The sequence below is a fragment of the Monodelphis domestica genome, chromosome 6 (assembly GCF_027887165.1).
Source record: "Monodelphis domestica isolate mMonDom1 chromosome 6, mMonDom1.pri, whole genome shotgun sequence".
In the NCBI taxonomy this organism is placed as follows: Eukaryota; Metazoa; Chordata; class Mammalia; order Didelphimorphia; family Didelphidae; genus Monodelphis; species Monodelphis domestica.
Window position 1 is genome coordinate 262,984,908 of NC_077232.1, and position 20,934 is coordinate 263,005,841.

Genomic DNA, 20,934 nt, shown 5'->3' on the forward strand with positions numbered 1-20,934 from the left:
TCAAATGGGAAACACAGGCAACTTCCCCCCTCTTCCTTAAGTAAATCCTTAACACACTTTATTTTGCTTGAAGGGTTTAATTTCTACATCATTAGACCCTTCTATGTTCATTTCCATATAGAGAGAAAAATGAGTTATAAAGGCAGTAAGGCAAGATGGGAGGAAAGAGATCATCCATGTCTCTCTTTGCCTCTTTGTCTCTGTCATTCTCTGCCTCTTTCTGTCTATCTGTCTGTCTATGTCTCTCTTTCTGTCTCTTGGACTCTCTGGCTCTATCTCTCTGTCTCTGTCATTGCCTTTCTCTTTCTCTCTAGCCTTCTCTGTGTCTCTTTCTGTCTGTCTCTGTTTCACTGTCTCTCTGTCTTTCTCTGCCCCCCTCTCTCTCTATTTGTGGAATTGGAGAAGAGGGTCATGAGGATGCTTGTTTCAGCTATGGAGGATCTCGGAGGCAAGAGGTAAGTGTGCCAGGACTTAGGAGTAGTAGGAACTTTTCTGAGAAGTATCAGCAGATGGCCCAGGATGCAGTGGATGCCACACATGAATGTATATATAAATTAAAGGGTAGTGTTTTTTAAAGATAGGCTATTCAGCCCTTAACTCTCTCTTGAACTTCAGTCTCTCATCTTCAACTACCTCTCAGATATTTTATTTTATTTTTATGGTGCCAATTTTAAATATTTTTTATTCTCCAGGACAAGAATTGCATTTCCACTTGCTTTTATACAGAGCTGATGAAGTGCAATGTTGTTCACTTCTCCCTCTGCACACATTCAAGTGTTCAGAATGCCCAGATTTACACAGTAGCTTAAATGTTAACTTTTTAAACTGCTACTGCCTTGGCTACAAATTTGAGTCCTTCAATTTTTGGAAAGCTGTGTGGAATGCTTTTTCTTCTGGTACATTTGGTCAACCTCTTCAATGGTAGTTCCAGAAGAAGCACCTCCAGATGGGGCTGCTCTACCTCCTGGGAACCCACCAGGCATCCCAGGGTGCATTGGTACTCTGGTATAGCTTGGTGATGATGGGGTTGCAGATTTTTTCCAAGTCTTTCTGTTGATGCTCAAATTCTTCCTTTTCATCAGTCTGGTTCTTATCCAGCCTATTGATTATTTCATTGCATTTGTCAAGGATCTTCTGTTTGTCTTCATCACCAATTTTGTCTTGCAATTTCTCATCCTCAACAGTTGCCTTCATGTTGAAAGCATAAGACTCAAAAGAATTCTCGGAAGACACCTTGTCTCTCTGCTTCTCATCTTCAACCTTGTACTTCTCAGCCTCCTGGACCATGCACTCAATGTCTTCTTTGCTCATACAACCTTTGTCATTGGTGATGATGATCTTGTTCTCCTTGCCTATGCTCTTAACCACAGCCGACACATTGAGGATGCTATTAGCATCAATGGCAAATGTAACTTCAATCTGAGGGACACCCCTTGGGGCAGGAGGGATTCCTGTGAGCTCAAACTTGCCAAGCAGGTTGTTATCCTTTGTCATTGCTCTCTCACTTCCATTAACATGAATAAGCACACCAGGCTGATTGTCAGAGTAGGTAGTAAAGGTCTGAGTCTGCTTGGTGGGAATGGTGGTATTGCTTTTGATCAAAACTGTCTTGACTTCACCAGCAGTTTAAATTCCAAGGGAAAGAGGAGTGACATCCAGCAGCAGCAAGTCCTGTACATTCTCAGATTTATCTCCAGACAAGATGGCAGCTTGGACAGCTGCACCACAGGCAACAACCTCATCAGGATTGATACTCTTTTTGAGCTTTTTGTCATTGAAGAAGTCCTACAGAAGCTTCTGGATTTGGGGGATTAAAATGCAACCATCCACCAAGACAATGTCATGAATCTGTGATTTATCTAGCTTGGCATCTCTGAGGGTCTTTTCCATGGGGTCCAGTATGCCACGGAAGAGGTCAGTGTTCAGCTTTTCAAAATGGGCCTGGGTAATAGAGGTATAGAAGTCGATACCTTCGTAGAGGGAATCAATCTCAATACTGGCCTGTTTATTGGAGGAGAGGATTGTCTTTGCACGTTCACAAGCAGTACGCAGACAGCAGATAGCCCTCTTGTTCTCACTGATGCCCTTCTTGTACTTTTGCTTGAACTCAGCAATGAAATGGTTGACCATGCAGTTGTCAAAGTCCTTACCACCCAAGTGGGTGTCCCCAGCTATGGACTTGACTTCAAAGATGTCATCTTCAGTGGTAAGGATGGAGTCATCGAAGGTACCACCTCCAAGGACAAAGATCAACACATTCTCTCTGCACCAACTTTTTTGTCCAAGCCATAAGCAATAACAGCAGCAGTTGGCTCATTGATGATTCAGAGTACTTTGAGACCAGGGATGGTTCCAACATCTTTGGTGGCCTGTCATTGGGAATTGTAGAAATAGGCTGGTACTGTGACAACAGCATTTGTGACAGTTTTCCCAAGGTAAGCTTCAGCAATTTCTTTCATCTTGGTCAAGATCATAGATGATACTTCTGGATAGAAACTTTGGGTCTCCCTCTTTGTACTCCATTTGGACCTTAGGCCTGCCTCTGTCATTCACCACTGTAAAAAGCCAATGGTTCATGTCTGACTATACAATTGCATCATCAAATCTGTGACCAATCAGACGTTTGGCATCAAAGACTGTTGGTGAGGTTCATTGCAACTTGATTCTTTGCAACATCACTGATTAAACCTTCTGTGTCGGTGTAGGCGACGTAGCTAGGGGAGGTCCTGTTTCCTTGGTCATTAGCAACGATCTCCACTTTCTCATGTTGAAAGACTCTTACACAAGAGTAAGTGGTGCCAAGATCAATGCTAATCGTGGGTCCCTTTCACTGTGGAGAGAGTAGGGCTGCTGCTGCACTGAATAGCACCTCTCAGATATTTTAAATGGAATGTATTGTAGCAATCTCAAATTCAACATGTCCAAAACAGAACTCATTCTCCCTCCCCAAAAATCCACTCCTTCCAGATTTCTCTGACTTAGTTGATAGTGCCCATCATCTTTCCTGTTACCAAGGCTCATAACCTTAGTGTTATTCTGGATTCCTCACTATCCTTCACCCTACATTTTCAATCAGTTACAGTTCCTGTTTCTACCACCATAACATCTTTCTCACTCATCTGCTTCTCTTTATTTACAATCACCTCAGTCCAGTTAAGATAGATAAAGCATTTTTAGCATTTACTCTATGTCAGACATTGAGGAAGGAAAGAAACAAAGGAAGGAAGGAAGGAAGGAAGGAAGGAAGGAAGGAAGGAAGGAAGGAAGGAAGGAAGGAAGGAAGGAAGGAAGGAAGGAAGGAAGGAAGGAAGGAAGGAAGGAAGGAAGGAAGGAAGGAAGGAAGGAAGGAAGGAAGGAAGGAAGGAAGGAAGGAAGGAAGCTATTCAGTTCTTGCCCATAAGTTATTTACATTCTTATGAGGGCAAACAGATAAAGAAGTGCTAGAAAACGCAAGAAAATGCAAGGATGCACAAAAAATATAATGTCTAGATTTATTCAAGAAGAGTGCTGTGGAAGACTGGAATTTAGCAATATTAGACCAAGTTGTTCTAGCAGAGCTTAGGGATTTTCCAGGAACAGAGTCCAATTTTCTAATGAGGAGGAGATGGTGGAAGAGATGAGGCAAGTGAAGATATAGTCTGGATCCAGGTTGAGAAGGGCTTTAAATGATCTTAGAGATCATGAAAAGTCACTAAAGCTTCTGGAGCAGAGGAGTGACATAATTAGACTTGATACTTTAGGAATAATATTCTGGCAACTGTGTGAAGGAAATTGTTATAAAAAGGAAGTCTCTCAAAGCCTTTGGTGGACAGTAACATATGTAAGGCTCAGTTGTCAAACTTTGCCCTGGGTATCTGAATGTCTTATCCTGACTTGGTGGAGGGTTTCCAAGATGCTTTGTTTGCTTCAAAATTTCACCATTGGGTGGAGGCTGAAGGATGCAGTTAAAGGAAGTTGAGCTAATACTTTTCCAGGCCTTTACTGGTGTGAGTTCCTTTGGGTGCTATCCTATCAGCCCCTGGGATTAGAACAGAAAGTTGCTTCATCCTCAGCCCTAGATCTCAGAAGCTTTTCCCCATTTTCTTAGTACTTTGGCCTCCTTCCACATTAGACTACAAAAAAGAAAACAAAGCACATCAAACCATTCCGGCACTCATTCTTCCAGGTTGTAAACTCTCATGGCCTACTGTGAGGTGGCCCCTATTTGAGAGGCTGCAAGGAAGATTAAAAGAGATGTAATTATTTTCCTTCTCAAATTCAGGAACTCAGTTCATACACTGGTGATTAGAAATTTGAACATGCTGGCATTGATGAAGCTTTAAACGGGACTGCCTCCAGTCAGCCTTTGAAGTCCTTCCAAATGAGAGCTTCCCTCTTCTATGACACAAATTTCCTGCCACTGCCCTATTCTCCCAAGAGTTCAGCATGCCCTTTTGTATGATGGGGTCTCATCTGAAGGGCTCTTTAAGTTTCTAAATAGGAAAGTTAGTTCAATCCTCAGAGCCAGTTGTTACTTGCCACAAGCAGGAAGAGAACTGGCCTCCCCTGGCTCCCTCTGACCACCACCACCACTTCCCTATACCCTTCCAGGTCATTTTCATCAATTAACTCTCAAAGATCCTTGCTGACAATCTATTGAAATGAGCCCCAGCCATGGGGCAGAAGGAACAGGTACCATTAAATAGATTGGACCTAGGATATGAGTGGAGTGCCTTCAAGGATATGAATTAGAGTAAATAGGTTTTGACTCAAAGTAGTTATTTTCCATTTCTCACCTTTTTTTATTCTTTATGGTTTCATCCTAAGCACTGGTTTCATCTTTTTCCATCATCTGTGTCCCAGATTGTTTGGCCTCATCTTGAAGACTGGGCATAGGAACAACTGGAGAAAATCAATTCCCTTATCCCAGTAGGCAGTGTGATACAATGAAAAGAATATATATCTTTGAAATTGGAAGACATCAGTTCAATTTCAAGTCCCTGTGATTATTAATTGTGTGATTAACTTTATGGACCTTCATTCTACTCTGTAAAATGATAGGGATGGATTAATTGAACTCTGTGGTAGCTTGTGACTCCAAATACATAGCCTTGAGATCCATCCACCTTGATCTACTGAATAGGCACAAAATTTACCATTGAAGAAAATAGCACCTATTTTGAAGAAATAAGACCAGGTATTTCCAAAATAGCAGGTATTTTCAAAGTGGGACAAGAGTAGGGAGAAGATCTTAGGTTTCTGTCTTTTAAGTAGCCAGGCAAAGGATCATTTTCTCTGGGCTTTCTAGAATGATTTAATAGGGGGGCAGCTACGTGGTTCAGTAGACAGAGAGCCAGGCCTAGAGTCTGGAGGTCTTGGGTTCAAATCTAACCTCAGATATTTCTCAGCTACATGATCACAAGCAAGTCCCTTAAAACCAATTGCTCAGGAAAGAGATTAGAGCTAAATGTATAAATCTGAGAGCTGTGGAGCTGTTGGATGAACCTATGAGATCTGATAAGAATCTTTCCATCATCTAAAGCCAGAACAGGTTCTACAATGCTTCAAGGATGGCTCTTTCCTAAGATGATTCCCCAAAGTGATGACTTGGGACCTTTATAGCACCCAAAGGAACTCAGGAAAGGATAGTCAAAAGATGAAAAACTGCTATTTTATGGATTAATCCTTTAATACAGGTATTCACATATTTGGTCTTCTTGGAAAGTGGACCACGTAGATATAATAGGGATCTGGAGCAAGTGCAGACACCATTAGCTTGCTCAGCTGACATGACCTCTCAACATGGAAGATGACATGGAGTCTTGCTTCCAGGAGAGTTATGGGAGCATGCCTCGGAACACGTATAGATACTCTATAACTGGTTCTAGTTCCTAAATGCATGTGCAAGAGTAGGCTATAGAGGCATTAAAAACAGACCCATCAGATTTTACTATTTCCTCTTTGTTTTTCTTTACTTCATTCCATGATTCCATTGGCCATAGCATTGAATGAGATATTGTGGGTAAAGGAAGAGAGCTCTTAAAGCACTCCCCTCTGAAGCTGTGTTGCCCTGAGGAACAGGTCTTAATCCCTGGCTTCTGATTTATTTGTTTGAGGGGAGGAGAGTAGTCTCCTACCTAAGCAAGTTTAGAAGGTCATCCATAATAAGAGCCCTCTGGGATCCAAGCACTACAGAACCAGGTGTCACAGTCAGCCAGTATCAATGCCCCAAACATGGCAAGGGGTGACCTCAAACTGGGCCAATAGAAGTCAAATTCATTGATGATCATCCCAGTCATACTGTATCTGGACATGAACTTGGTGGGACCATTGCTATGTAGGAACTGAACTAAGTTTTGGTCCTTCTCCAGGGAATAACTGCCTATGTGTGTCTGGGGGAAGGGATGGAAGAGAGAGTTTGTATGTTTGTTCTTGCTATATGTTTAGAGTAAATATCATTTTGCAAAAGTCATACAATATTAAGGGGCTGAATGGGACTAGAGTGTTAGTTATCAGCTCCCTACAATAAGGGGAACTAGGCTTGGGGAGCTCAAGTTAACAGCTATAAAGACAGACACCCCAGCCTCCTCAAGGCACCCCTTTGAAAAATGAAAGGTGACCTACTAGGCTGCCTTTGAGGGAATGAGTCAAAAGTATAATTGCTACATAAATGAAAATAATTATTGATAATTTAATTCATTAATATCATTAATAATTACCAGCATGTGAAATACATAAACTAAGCTTTCTCCTAATAGGCTTGCTTACTCTAAAGAAAGTTTGGAGGTTACTAATGTGTGTGAATCATGCAGCTTTGACATTTTTGTATTGACTAGAAGTGTTGAATGCTATTTATGTTATACAGCTTTTTCATAGAAATGCAATCTTTTTATACTAAAGTTGAGCAGACATGCTACTAAATATTTGTATTGCAATACCTTATAAATTCAGTATTTAAACTCTTTGTGGCTACTCTTGATTCTTTAATGCAGTGACATTTAATGTTAGATTTTCCTTATGGTGCTTTGTGTAAATCTTATGTATTTATGATGTAACTCTTTTTTTATAGTTTCAAATCATGTGTAAAAAACTGAAGAAAGCAAGATACAATTTTGAAGCATCACTGATAAATCATAAATCATTCAGGATAATCATACTGTTATATAATACTATTCATTCTGTTTTCGTTTTAATTTAATTTTGTGATAGAAAAATTGCTTGTAAACAGTTTCCGCTAAATCAAAACTTAATAGTTATTGCAAAGACTGTAGATGAAACATATTACTATTGTATGAAAGATTCCACATGACATTCAGTCCTTTGGATTCTGTAGAATGTTGGCTTAATTAAAATTGACTTTTACCATTCAAAAAAATTTAAATTTAAATTTAATTGGTTTTTATATAATATTTTATGACTTACAAAGTTAATTTCTTCACAACATTACTGTTTTACAGATGAGGAAAGAAAAATTTAAATTAAAAAAAATCCAAGATAGTCTAAGATCACATAGTGTTAGACATAGAACTCAAAAACAGGTTGAAGGAAGTGTGTAATCAGAAATCTTGTACCTTTAAACTATATTACCCAGAAGCCCACTCACTTCCTGTCATTACATGCTGATGTAGACAGGAGATAAATTGGGTGGAGTTCTGTGTTTAGCTCCCTTTTCTTCCTGCCATGGCTTTGGTGCTATTTCTACTGCACTTTATTGCCTCCCAATGTTTTATGATTATTTTTTCTTAGTATAGCAAAGGCTGCCCCTCACCTGTAGTGTGGAGGTGTCCTTATGAAGCTAGAAGAGCTTCCCCTCTTCTCTTCCCCTCCTTCTCCAAAAGAGGTCTTAATTTCTTTCAGGAGGGTTGGGAGTCAGGCTCATGATCCCTTGGATCTCCTCAGATACAAAGAGGACCAGGCTAGATTATCTGGTCCCTTAAATGTTGTTAGTCTAGGGCATATGGTTTTCAGGTTCCAGTTAAACTTCTGATCACTATAGAGAAAGTAGGACCCAAGTTTTATATCCAAGATTTCACTCTCTTTCCACTAGATGTCAGTTCTATAAATGAACATACATAGCAAGTGGCAAAGAAATCCATTTACCTGAGTTGATAGCAAAACAGAAATCAGAGAAGGTATACAAAGAAGAATATATACTAGACAAGATAGAGTAAAGGAGTTCTCCCTTGGGAATGAGGTAACTCAGCTCAACCCAAAGCTAGAATCCCAGATCTCACCCAAGAGGTCCCTAGTCTCTAGTTCCCCAAAGTCTCTAGTGTAACAAGCTGGGGATAGGAGCACGATGGAAATTGTCAGCATTACATCCATCAGCTTCTTTCCAGAGTCTCGTTCTCCCTTCAGCAACCTGAAGTGGGGTTTCTTGAAACTAGAAGCCACAAGAACTAACACAAACAACCAGAGCATAAACAAAAGGATAAAACCAGCACAATTTTTCCTTGGCCCTTGCCTTGAAACTTGACCCTTTTTGTCATTCCTCTTGTTCTTATTCTGCTTCCCCTCTCTTATTTTAAGAAGAAATTCTAGAAAAGGGCTTCATGCAGTTTTGTCTTTAGCATTTATATTTATTTAAATGTAATTAAGGTAGTCACAGGAACAATATTCTGAAGGAGGACTAAAAAGTTTCTCTGATCACCAAGATCTCTTAAATCTCTCCAAAAGAGAAATTTTGCACCAAAGATAAAGCAACTTCAGCTATCTCCATGGTCTAGGACACCCGGAATCCAAGGGAAGGCTAAACATCTGATTCTCACTGAAGCAGCAACCTACCTTCTACAGTACCAGCAGCAATATCTTAATCTTAACCTGTTTTCTCCTCTAATTTTTTCTTTCCTTGACCCAGTCTTTATTCTTTTCTTTATATATAATTTTCTTAAAAGATAGGTAGAAAAGTAGAAGAAAGATAAAGAAGAATATACTAATAGGAGAGAAAAGCATAGATGTGCTAAATTGTCATTCCTATTCTACTGGGTGTTCATATCTTCATTTTCAACACTAGAACATCTATATTTAAAACCAGCATGACCAGGCATCCCATTTCCATGAAGTTCCCTTTTCTGCTTAGGGAACGTTTTGTCCTCTTTCTTAGAAATTCTTCCAACATGGCTATAGAATGACATCTAAGTATGCAAAGGCCAAGGAGGGAGGAAGATGAGTTGAGATAGGCAGTAGAGCTCTAATTGGCAAAAACCTGTTTTTTAAATACTAATTTAATTTTAAGTACTAAGGAGAGAACGAAGGGATTCCTTCCCCTCTTAAGTGCATTTAAAAAGCAATTTTCTGAGACAATATCAACAAGAATTTTTGTCCAACCGAGAGAAGACAATGTCAGGCCAAACAGAAAAGATGTGTGGTTTCCATGGCCAGCTGTCAGGGAAACAATCATTAAGCCTTCCTCCTTAAATTACATTTTGAAGCTTTCCCCCCTCTCCTCTGTTGTTATTGTTTTTGTTTGTTACGTTTCAGTTGTTAGTTTCAGTCTCTTTGTGACCCCATTTTGGGGTTTTCTTGGCAAAGACACTGGAGTGGTTTGCCATTTCCTCCTCCAGCTTATTTGACAGATGAGGAAACTGAGGCAAATTGGGTAGAATGACTTAACCAGTGTCACATAGCTAAGTAAGTGTCTGAGTCTGGATATAAACTCAAGAAGAGTTTTCCTGCTTCCAGCTCAGAACCATCCACTGTGCCACCTAGCTTCTGCCTTTCTGCCTGTACCTTAAGATGGCCTTGCACATAGATAATACTTTTCAGCAGAGAGAACATTGAATGGACCTAGAGTTGGAGGATTTCGTTTTGCATCCTGGCTCTGAAACTGAGATCAGCCATGAGACTATAGGCAAGTCCCTTAGCCTTCAGAGCATCAGTTCCCTCATCTTTACAAACCCGGGTGACAATACGTATGTTACCAACATAAGAAGCAGTGTGGCGTGGTTCATGAACTATGAGACTTGAAGTCAGTAACATCTGGCTTGGAATCCCACCTTCAATATTTCTTGGCTTCATGAGCATCATAAATATCTCCCAGCCTGAGTGTCTTTCAGAAAAGAATAATAAACATACTTTACTTCATAGCGGTATTGTGAAAATCAAATGAAATGATATCTGCAAAGGACTTTGAAAACCTAATCAGAGAAATTAGCTGTTACTGAACTACTATCATCATTATTATTACCCAACAGGACAATTGCGAGGGATACAGTTTATAAAGCTTAAACTACTCCATATGTCTGAGCTAAAGAGCAAATAGAATCTATACACACATCCATACATCTCCTGTCTCTCTCCCATGCCAGGAATACCATCCTACCCATCTACTTTCTGTCTCTTAGAATCTCTACCCTCATTCAAAGCTCAGCTCAAAAACTGTCTCCTCCTCCAAGCTGTTAGTGCCTTCCTGCCCCCCAAAATGATCTTACATTTACCTTCTAGACGTTTTATAGCCTCCCCTTTTTTTAAGCCCTAACCTTCCATTTTAGAATCAATACTGTGTATTTGTTCCAAGGAAGAACTGTGAGGGCTAGGCAATGGGGGTGAAGTGCCTTGCCCAGCTGAGAAGTGTCTGAGACCAGATTTAACCCCAGGATCTCCCATCCATAAGCCTGTCAATTCACTGAAGCACTGAACCACTTAGCTATCCCCTTCTTATGTATATGTTTTCAACCCCCGCCTCCATTAAGCTTTTAACGCCTAGCACATGAAACAATGGAAAACATTTGAAGCTAAGCCCCAGCTCTGCCCATTTCTATCTGTGCAATCTTGGGCAAAAACCTGACCTCTCTGGGCCTCAGTTTCCTCATCTGTAAAATGAAAAGGTTGTACTAGATCTCCTCTGAGGTACCTTTCATTTATAGGTCTAAGGTCCTACAAATTTATGATACATATGGACTCTGGTTTACTTTCCCCATGACTCTTTTATATAGGGTCAAACTATCCACATCATTTGACAGTTTTAGAGTATTTCCCCCTTAGCCTTCTTTCCCCTTGTATCCTCCTGTATCATAAAAGCTTACACTTATATAATGCTTTATAATTTACAAAATACTTTCAAAAGCTTGGACAGGTGGGAAACAAAAGGGTTCTTCCCAATATGTAGCTGTGCAATGCAATCCAAAGAGGCGTTCTTCTCCCTCTTAGTAGTAAACACCCAGAGCCATGTGTTCTAAGAAAGAACAAAATGGCCCCACAAGTTGCTACTTGCAGTTGTTCACCCATAAACAAGACTTGTTGACAAGAAACCAGAGCCCAGGGCCAGTGGAGTCATCTCACGTAAGGCAGGGGGCTGAACACAAGCAGCAAGCTCCTGTGCCCTTTTCTTAGATGTCAGCAGAATAACATGATACCGCCTTGGGATTCCATTCCATAGTGAGTACTCTCAGCAGCTTGGCAGGGGTCAATGAAAGGATGAAAGCGATGGGCCAAAAACAGGGAAGGAAGAAAGAAGAAAAAGACAAAGAGAGCAGACTCAATAATACAGAGAAGAGGAGAAAGAGCATTTTGTTATACTCTAGCTAAAGAGAAGAATAATTTCAGAGGATGAGAGGGAAGAAAAAGTCATAATAAACTTTATAAATAAATAACTATAAATATACAATAAAACTTATAAATAAGTAACTTTATAAAATAAAATATGCCTTAGTAAAATAAGCACTTTCCATAAAGTGAAAGGTCCTGGCTTCAAATCTTTCTCTTCTTTATTACCTGTATGATCTTAAGGAAGAGGCTTAAACTTACCTGGTGATGTGCTGGTGCCAGCTCAAAAGAAATGAAGCAAATAGTTAAATTTCCAACATGAGTATTTGCAACTTGGAAATTAGCTAACACTACAAATCAAGGCATGATTTGTTTTGCTGATTTGTCATGACAAGAAAGTGATGGAGAAAATGTTACTAATGAAAATTAAATTTTAAAAAGTATCATATACTTTAGAGGAGAGTCATTTCTTAAACATTTACCAGTGTACCCTGGGTCTTAGTTTTCTCATTTGTAAAATTAATAAGTTGGACTGAATAACTTCTAAGATCCCTTTCAGATCTAAATCTATGATCCTAAGCCCAGCAAGGGAAACTAGGCAACACAGTGACGAGAGCACTGGGCTTAGAACCAGGAAGACTGATCTTTAACTCTGTTTACCTCAGTTCCTCATCTAGAAAAGGAAATGGCAAACCACTCCAGGCGTCTTTACCAAGAAAACCCCATAATGGAGCTATAAAGCATAAGAAATGACTGAATGACAAAGCCTTGCAAAGGCTCATGGTCTGGGGTAACAAAATCTCAGGTCTTACAATTTCTGGGGATAAACAGAATGAATTACTGAGGAAGGGGTGGTTGTGGAGAAGTCTTCTCCCACCCCATCTAATATATTTGGATAATTCTCTTTCTTTTTTCTTTAAACCCCTGCCTTCTGTTTTAGAACCAATACCAAGAATTATCTCAAAGGTAGAAGAGTAGTAAGGACTGGACCATGGGGATTAAGTGACTTGGCCAGGGTCACACAGCTAGAAAATTTTTGAGGTCAAATTAGATCCCAAGACCTTCCATCTCTCTGCCTGGCTCTCAATCCCCTGAGTCACCCAGCTACCCCTAATAATTCTCTGTTTCTTAAGTAAACAATGTGTTAGTGCCATTTTGGAAGACCAAGCTGAGTGATGGCTTTAAGACCACAAAGTCATAAACAAGTTCTGCAAAAAGGATAAATTGCACCAACCATCTTTCACAAGTCTGGTGTTTTACACCTGGAGCCCAATATCAAATACTGGGTTTTACAGAACAGTAAATATTTTTTTTCTAATTAGCTTGATTCATAATACTCCAGAATTCTGGATCAGAACCTTGTGAATCTGATATATTTTGAGGCTCTGGGAGGGGGTGGCCCTAAAAGGAGCACAGGATAAAATTCTGGATTTGTTTATAGGAGTGACCAAGGATTCTAGCTGCTCCAAAGCCCTCAGGTTTCATCCAAGCTAATCTTTCAAAATTAAGCCTCTTTCTTCAACTAAGCTGAGGTCATTCTGCTCTCCAGAGCAGGTATGCTTGGCTCTGTTCATCAATACTCAGAAACATGAGAAACCTGCCCCTGGGGCTATTACAGAAAGGGTCAGCAACATGGTGGCCCAGCACTGTGAGAAGATCAGTTACTCTCCAGGGCATAGTGACATACAATACAGTCCTCCTAGGGGCTTGCCTGCCACCCAGACCCAGTGCCCATTTGTTCTTCAAGGGGCCCATTACACTAACAAGTTGCCTCTCAAGCAGCAAAGGAAACACTTTACTTAGAAATGCATGTTCTCCTCTTGGACCCTCTCCAGAAATCCTATTGTGAAAGTTTAGCTCCATGAGACTCAACAGATTGTTCCCATCCCCTGCCCCCCCTCCACCAAATACTTTCACTGCATTCTAATTAGTTAATTAAACCACAAGTCCAAACCTTAACTTAATTTCATAGGTATACTGCGGAGGCTGAGATTCAATTTCATGTAATGAAAGTAATAAAATCAAAGCAAAGACCCAAATTTCAAAATAAATAAATGAATGGCTGGATGGGTGGGTGAATAAATGAGTGAATAAATAAATGAAAAGTTTAATTCCAAACTCCAAATGAGTATATGTTGAGTTTAAGATCTGTTTTTCTTCAGTGTTATTATTTTTTATGGTTTATTTTGAGGCAGCCAGGTGGTACAATGGTTAGAGCTCAGAACCTGGGCTCCAATGGACTAAATTTAAATGTCAGCTACTTACCTAGCTGAGTGACTCTGAGAAACCTCTTTTGGTATCAATTTCCTAATCTATGAAAAAAGAGATAATAATATCACCTATTTCCCAGGGTCATTGTAAAGAGATGATTAGATATTTGCAAAGGACTTTAAAACCATAAAGTGTTATATAAATCATTATGTATAGTGTTACATTATCATTTAATATGATTTAATATTTGAATAATAAAGGAAATATTTGAATCCATAAAATTTAAGAAATTAAGGAAATTCCGTAGTTATGATTTATCATTTTCAGAGAAAAAAATTAAACTTTTAGACTGAATATAGAGATTTATTCCTTTCTGATATCTTTCACTATGCTTTTGGGGGTTTCCCCCAACTTTTCTTTTTTCCCCTGAATGGATGGACCCAATAATTCAATCATAGTTACTCATAATGTCAGATGTATTTCCTAATGTAGTGGGGAGGAGGGGGGGGGTTCCTCCATCATTATTGATTTTCCCCTAAGGTAAACAAATTGGTAAGCTGGGATTTGTTTGAGGACAAGGGGAAAATATCTATTTACCTGGACTGGCTAGTTCCTTGTATTTTTTTTTTAACCCTTAACTTCTGTCTTATTGGTTCTAAGGCAGAAGAGTGGTAAGGACTAAATAATGGAAGTTAAGTGACTTGCCCAGATTCACACAGCTAGGAAGTATCTGCCAATCCACCTAGCTTCCCCCTAGTTTCTTGTATTCTAAGGAATTTTACATAGAATTGCCATAGTCCTAAAATAACTCACAACTTCCTCCTTGGCATTAATATTTTCTGAGAATAAAAATTTGATCAGGCCGGTGACATAGCTCAACCAAAGATGGTCCATGTCCAAGGATGCCCTAAGTATCTCCTATAGGTACACACTGGAATGAGTAGTGGTATCCAGACCCAAAGGGGAGAGATATCTCTCTGAGAGCAATCCCAACTATGTTTTTGTCTTCCTCAAAAATGCTCTCATTAAAAAAGGAAAAAAATACCTAAGAATGCTAAGTTTTCATTTCAAAATGGGTACATTTAATATGATTTTTGATCATATCCAATTTATCCAAGTTTTTTAACTTCACCCCCTTCAGTTTTTTTTTTATCAGTAGGCAAACTGACCTAAGGCAAGTTTTGCTTTCAAGTATATTTACAGTCATTTACTCTATCTAAATGTCTATTTTGTTGACATCTTAAGCCATCTCAAATGTCAGTGAGCATCAGCTCCACTTATTTGGTTATCTCACCTCACTGGTCTACATGTGGAGAGGAAAGAATTTTAAATCCAAAACACTTTACTATGTCCATTCCAGCAAAAATTATAAAAAATAAGAATTTTGTTTTGGCTGACATCATTTATCTGTCTGAAGAAATGTTATTTATTCTCAGCATAGAGAGTAAACTCAAAGGAAGGACTGAAACAGGGGGCAAGGATCCACATGTCAAAAAATGGAATTTTTTAAGAACCTTTTTTTAAACCCTTGTGTTATGCCTTAGAATCAATACTGTGTATTGGTTTCAAGGTAGAAGAGCAGTAAAGGCTAGGCGATGGAGATTAAGTGACTTGTACAGGGTCATATATCTAGGAAGTGTCTGAGGTCAAATTTGAACACAGGATACCTCCTGTCTCTAGGTCTGGCTCTCAATCCACTGAGTCACCTACCTGCACCAGGCAATACCGTCACAGTAAGCACTTGAAGTAAATTGCAAGAACATTAAGCACAATTATTTTTACTTAAAGATCAAAACTTTCCAAAGCCACTTCTAAATAATTTCTGGATTATTTGGCATTTGGAATTCTCCATCATCTTGGATTATTCACGTTATTATTGCTCTTCATTTGTAAGGAAAAGCAGAAGTGTCTATGGTGAGTCTTTGATCATGTGCACATAACACAATTGAGAGGATGATTTATTTAAATACAATTTGGTGTTTTTTTAATTTTTCAACTTAAAAATAATTAAAAAAATTTTTTTCAAATAATTTAGAGTTAGATATCAGTCAATCCTGGTCTTCCTAAAAGTTTCAGTTTGACAGATTGGAATTCAGTCCATTGGTTTAACAACACCTAATCTCTTTCCTTCTCTCTCATTCCATTATTTCCCTACTACTGAAGGGTTTGCTATATTTTTTTTATCCCTAAGGTTTATTAGAAATCTACCTAAAAAATAATGGTGCCAGGAAAACTTGGGCCTAGAAAAGGGATGACAAAAATATACCTCTCACCCTTCTTTATACAGGCAAGAGACCATGGATTAGAATACTGCATATATTTTCAGATATGTTTAATAAGCTGGCTAATTTCACTGAAGTGCTCTACTTTTTATTTGTGTGTGTGTGTGTGTGTGTGTCTGTCTGTCTGTCTGTCTGTCTGTCTGTGTATATGCTTTGTCACAGGGGATGGCTTAGTTAGGGTATATGTCTTTCTTTCTCTCCTATTTTATTTTTGTTTTTGTTCCTGAGCTGGTCCATTCTTTTGATATGGCAACACAGAACAACAATATATATTTGTATTTATATATTATGTTTGTATGCATGTATTCAAGTATATTTTGCCCAGACCTATAATTATATCAAATTAGGGAACTGTTGATATAAAAACACTCTCCATAACAACTTACAGTCTTAAAGAATTTCCTTGAGGATACAGAAAGGTTGTGACGTTCTCAAACTCTCATAGCTAGTTAGAACTAATCTAATCTATCTATAATCTATCTACTATTTGCCATCCATCCAGTATCTATCTAATTACTAGCTATTATGTATCTATTATCTATTTACTATTATCTATCTACTGTCAATTTACAATCTATGTTGCTATTTACTATCTATCATTTACTCTGTGAAGATGGGATTAACTCAACCCTGCCTATTTTTAGATCTAATCACCAAAAGTGTATACACCCCACTTATCCTTAAGTATGCAGAGGTCTGTGACCCACCTGTGCTATAGTGGGTGACAAATCAAAATCAACTGAATGCCCCTGGGCAGTCCTAAGCAAAGCTAAAGCTACAATTGGTCCACATAAAGTGGAAGGAAGGCACAGGAAGTGATGAAAGAAATGGTCGTTAAAAGTGGGAGAAACTTCCTGTGACCAGCTCTTTTGCCTTAAAACTTGACCTTGAAGGAGCTTTGGCTTGGGACCTCCGACTGCTCTTGGATTTTCCCTTAGAACATGGTAGAACATGGGTAAGTGTAAAGGCTGACTCCTTTTCCTGGCTTTTCTGGAGGTACTAGCCTCCAGAGAGGCCCCTTGTCTTGGAGGAGGCCTTGTGGCTAGAACCCTTATTTAAATTACCTCTGGGCCACCTTTGCTGGGGCCTCTGAAGCCTGCCTGGTTCAGACTAGGCAGGAGTAATTATCTACTCTCTCTCTCTCTTATTTCCTTACTTTCACTCTTTCTCCTTTTTGTAAATAAACTACCATAAAAAGTCGTCCTGACTTGAGTAATATAATTTCAGAGACCACATTTTTGTACATTTAGTCCAACCTTTTTATTTTAACCCTTACACCTCTGTGTCTATAATTTCTGCTGATAGGCAACTAAGTGGAACCCAGAGTCAGGAAGACCTGAGTTCAAATCTAATATCCATTATTTACTAGCTATGTGACCCCTGGGGAAGTAACTTAACCTCTATCTGCTTCAGTTTTCTCAACTATAAAATGGAGATGATAATAACAGCACCTACCTCTTAGGGTCATTGTAAGAATCAAATGAGATAAAATGTATAGAGTGCTTAACATAGTGCCTAATAATGGTTTGTTTCTTTCCGTTCCTTCTTATCTCTCTAGGCTTGATGTCAGAAACAAACTTCCTAACCATTACAATTATCTACAAGATGATTGGCTTGCCTCATGAGGTACGTTCCATGATGTTTACTATCTACCCATTCATTTGTCAGGTGTGTTGGAGCAGGAATTCCCTTTGGGTTTGGGTGAGGTGGCTACTGAGAACTCTTCTGATTCATGTCTACGTAGCTGGGATTATCTAAATATATATAAAGATGGAAAATAATTAAGGAAATTAGTCAATCAAGTGAGAATGCCTCCATTAAATGAATGAATGAATAAATGAATGATCCAATCAAGGAAATTAGAGCAGCTGTGAGCAACCTGGTTAATCAATATGAAAGGGAAGAAAGCCATTGGATGAAGTAAAGTGACTTTGAAGAAAAGGTATTGATTGAGGGGATGCAGTCATGCCTCACAGGTATTTTTTTTTAATAAAATAGCAACCCAATCTGGTACAGAAGCATTCTGTTGTCTGGCCAGTGAGTATTGGCAAGAGTCTCAGCTTAGCCCTTAAGAGGGCATCACCAGCTGGAAAAAGACAGGGAAGAAGGCAGAGAGCAATTCTATCACTTGATCCCTCTCTCAACCCCACCAGAGGAAGATTTTGCAAACTTTGAAAAGCCAGAGGATTTGGACTTCTCACTGGAGACCTAATAGCAATGTGTTCACATGTATGTATACATGTGTGTGTGAGTGTGTGTGTACTGTTTGTATGCATGTCTATAAGTATATTTTGTCCAGACTTGTGATTACATCTATTTAGGGAACTCTTGGTAGGGAAACTCCCTCTACCAATACAGATCAATAATTTAAGAGTCTTAAAGAGATTCCTTGGGAGCATAAATTGTGTCTTTCTCAATACCATGCATAAGGAAAAACTTCATGAGGGTCCCACGAAATGGAGAAAATTATCTCTAGTAGCCAAAAGTCATGAATTACCCCTTTGTTCAAAGTTATCCAAGTTTGAAACCATTTTCTTCTAGACTCCATCATTCCTAATGAGAAAGTATGCCCCAATTTGGGCAGATAGATGGTTTGTACTGACTATCACCTTAATAAGAATTTGTATCTAAAATTACTAAAGTTTGCCTGGTTAATTGTTGTCACCTGATAATCTATGGAGGGAAGCACACCTTTGGGGAAGGGTGCAATGTGCTCATGAGCTACAATATTAAAAAAACATTCCCGATGGCTCAGTTTCCTAGAACCCTTGGGGGTAGGACTGACCTACCAGTACATGTACATCATAGTGGTGGGAAAGCAGTCTAGAACCCTAAAGTCAATGATGAACTGTTGCTGGTATTGACAGAAATATCAAATGATTTTTTTCTTTCCAGTGGAAAAAAGGAAGTGATTTTTTTTAATCTGAATTTTTTTTTCCTTCCTGAAATTTTCATCCCTAGGCTGACTCTCCATGTTTCTTCTCTCTCAAGAGTGGTTATCTGGTCCCATCTCCTCAAATCCCTATGCATATTTCTCCCAATCTGTAAACCTTTTGTGTAGATATTTGGCAGAGGTGAAACAATGGTGAGGTACCATCACCAGACACCATTAGGCTCCAGTTTTCTGAACTCAGACAAACAGAACCATGATAGTAGTCCTCAAACATCCATGTTGGCAGCACAGATAGAAGGAATGAACAGTCCTCTTTAACATACTATTTACCAAGTGGCTCCAATCCTACTCCAGACACAGTTCTTCTCAGATCTCAGGCTATGTCTCAAGCTCTTGTCAAAAGTCTCATCAATGATGACTTGAGAAAACATGATTCTCAGTAACCACCTAATTCTTTAGAAAACCAGCTCTTCCCTTAGGTTGGTTATATGTAATTTTAAAAAGAGAAAGCAACTGGAAGAGAGAGAGAAATAAAGCTGGCTTCTATTTCAATTTTAAAATATATTAGTTTGAGTGAAGTGTATTCTCAAGGAAGTCCAACATTCAATCAGTTCAAGTCTGAAACCTCATGTAAAAACATGAAACAGATCAGAGTAAAACTCGGAAAAAGGCAAAAGCCAATGAATGTGACATTTGCCACTGGTCTCTGAAAATCAAGCCTATAAAGTCTTAATCAAGAAACTGATATTTCTATCCCAGATAAGGGTTTTAGGGTCATAGATTTAGAGCTAAAAGGTCTCTTTGAGGTCATCCATTTTAGTTGTCCCATTTTACAGGTGGGAAAACTGAGGCAATCCTCTGGGGGTCAAATGAATAAAACAATATCCCCATTGTCTCATAAGGGTCTGTAGGAAGTAAGAATCACAGAATGTCAGAACTGCAAGGAATATTGGAGTTTACCTAATATAAATTTCTCATCTTACAGATAAGGAAGCTGAGATAAAATGACCTGCCCCAGCCTTTGAATCAAGAGAGTGACACAACAGGGACTCCAGTCTAGATCTTCTGTCATTTTAAGTACATCTCTGTTGAGAACCTCATTTTTAAGTGCACAAGTTTCCTAGCCCCCCAATACTTTGCCTACCAAAAAATTAGGTCTTTAGAACTGGGATCAGTTTTATTGCTAACAATCCCACTGCTAGGCATGTACTCTCAAGGAAACAAGTGACAAAAAGACAATCCAATAAATGCCAAAATATCCACAGTATCACATATCATCATTGTAGCAAAGAACTGGTAACAAAATACATAGCCATCAATTGGGGAAAGACTAAACAAATTGAGGTAAATTAATGCAATGAGATATTCTTGTACCTCCAGAAATAATGAATATGAAGAATTTGGAAAAAGAAAGGAAGCCATAGAAACTGACCCAGAAGGAATTCAAAAGAGTGGGGGAAGCAATAGATACAGTGAATATAGTGATGTAAGTGGAAAATACCATAAAACAGTTTTGCATGCTGTGGAAAGGGAATGGCCAGAGAAGAACTAAAAAAGGACATTATTTTCATCTCCCTGGTGAGGTGGGAGACTATGGATTGGTCTTTAATGTTGCCTATATTGTCAGATAAAGGTGATGCATTCGTTGGTTTTGCTGGACTGTTCTTTTTTCCCTTTTTTTTAGTCTTTGCTACAAAGGAAGGATCATTAGGTTGTATTCAGAAATGAATGTAATTGAATTATGTAAAAACAAATGGTGTCAATTTAAAGTCAATTAAATTATTTTAAGAGTTAGAAAAACCTTCAACATTTTATAAGTAAATAGAATTGTAACCCAGAAACTCATCAAAGTCACACAGGTAGCAAGTAAGAAAGTAGGAATTTGAATCCTGGTTCTTTGGCTCCGAAGCCAGCACTCTCTCTACAACACCACATGGCCTCTTCCTGTCCTTCAGCAGGGTCCCTGCAAGAGATAACAGTCTTACTAAATTGATCCTGACTAAAACAAACTCAGAGAAAAGTCTTATAGGTAAGTGGACCTCGTATGGGAAATGAAAAGAAAAAATTGAAAAACAATGAAATTGT

At 38.8% G+C, this 20,934-nt stretch overlaps 1 long non-coding RNA gene and 1 pseudogene across 1 annotated transcript in view; both read right to left on the reverse strand.

Moving 5' to 3' along the window:
- Window positions 1–694: 694 nt before the first annotated feature.
- On the reverse strand, window positions 695–2,592 carry LOC100015044 (heat shock cognate 71 kDa protein-like; annotated as a pseudogene).
- A 7,688-nt stretch (window positions 2,593–10,280) lies between these two features.
- The window catches only part of LOC130455105 (uncharacterized), a 29,266-nt gene continuing 18,612 nt past the window's right edge, over window positions 10,281–20,934 (reverse strand). The window contains exon 3 of the long non-coding RNA XR_008913001.1: window positions 10,281–11,372. This is a non-coding gene — a long non-coding RNA (uncharacterized LOC130455105). The remainder of the gene's footprint in view (window positions 11,373–20,934) is intronic.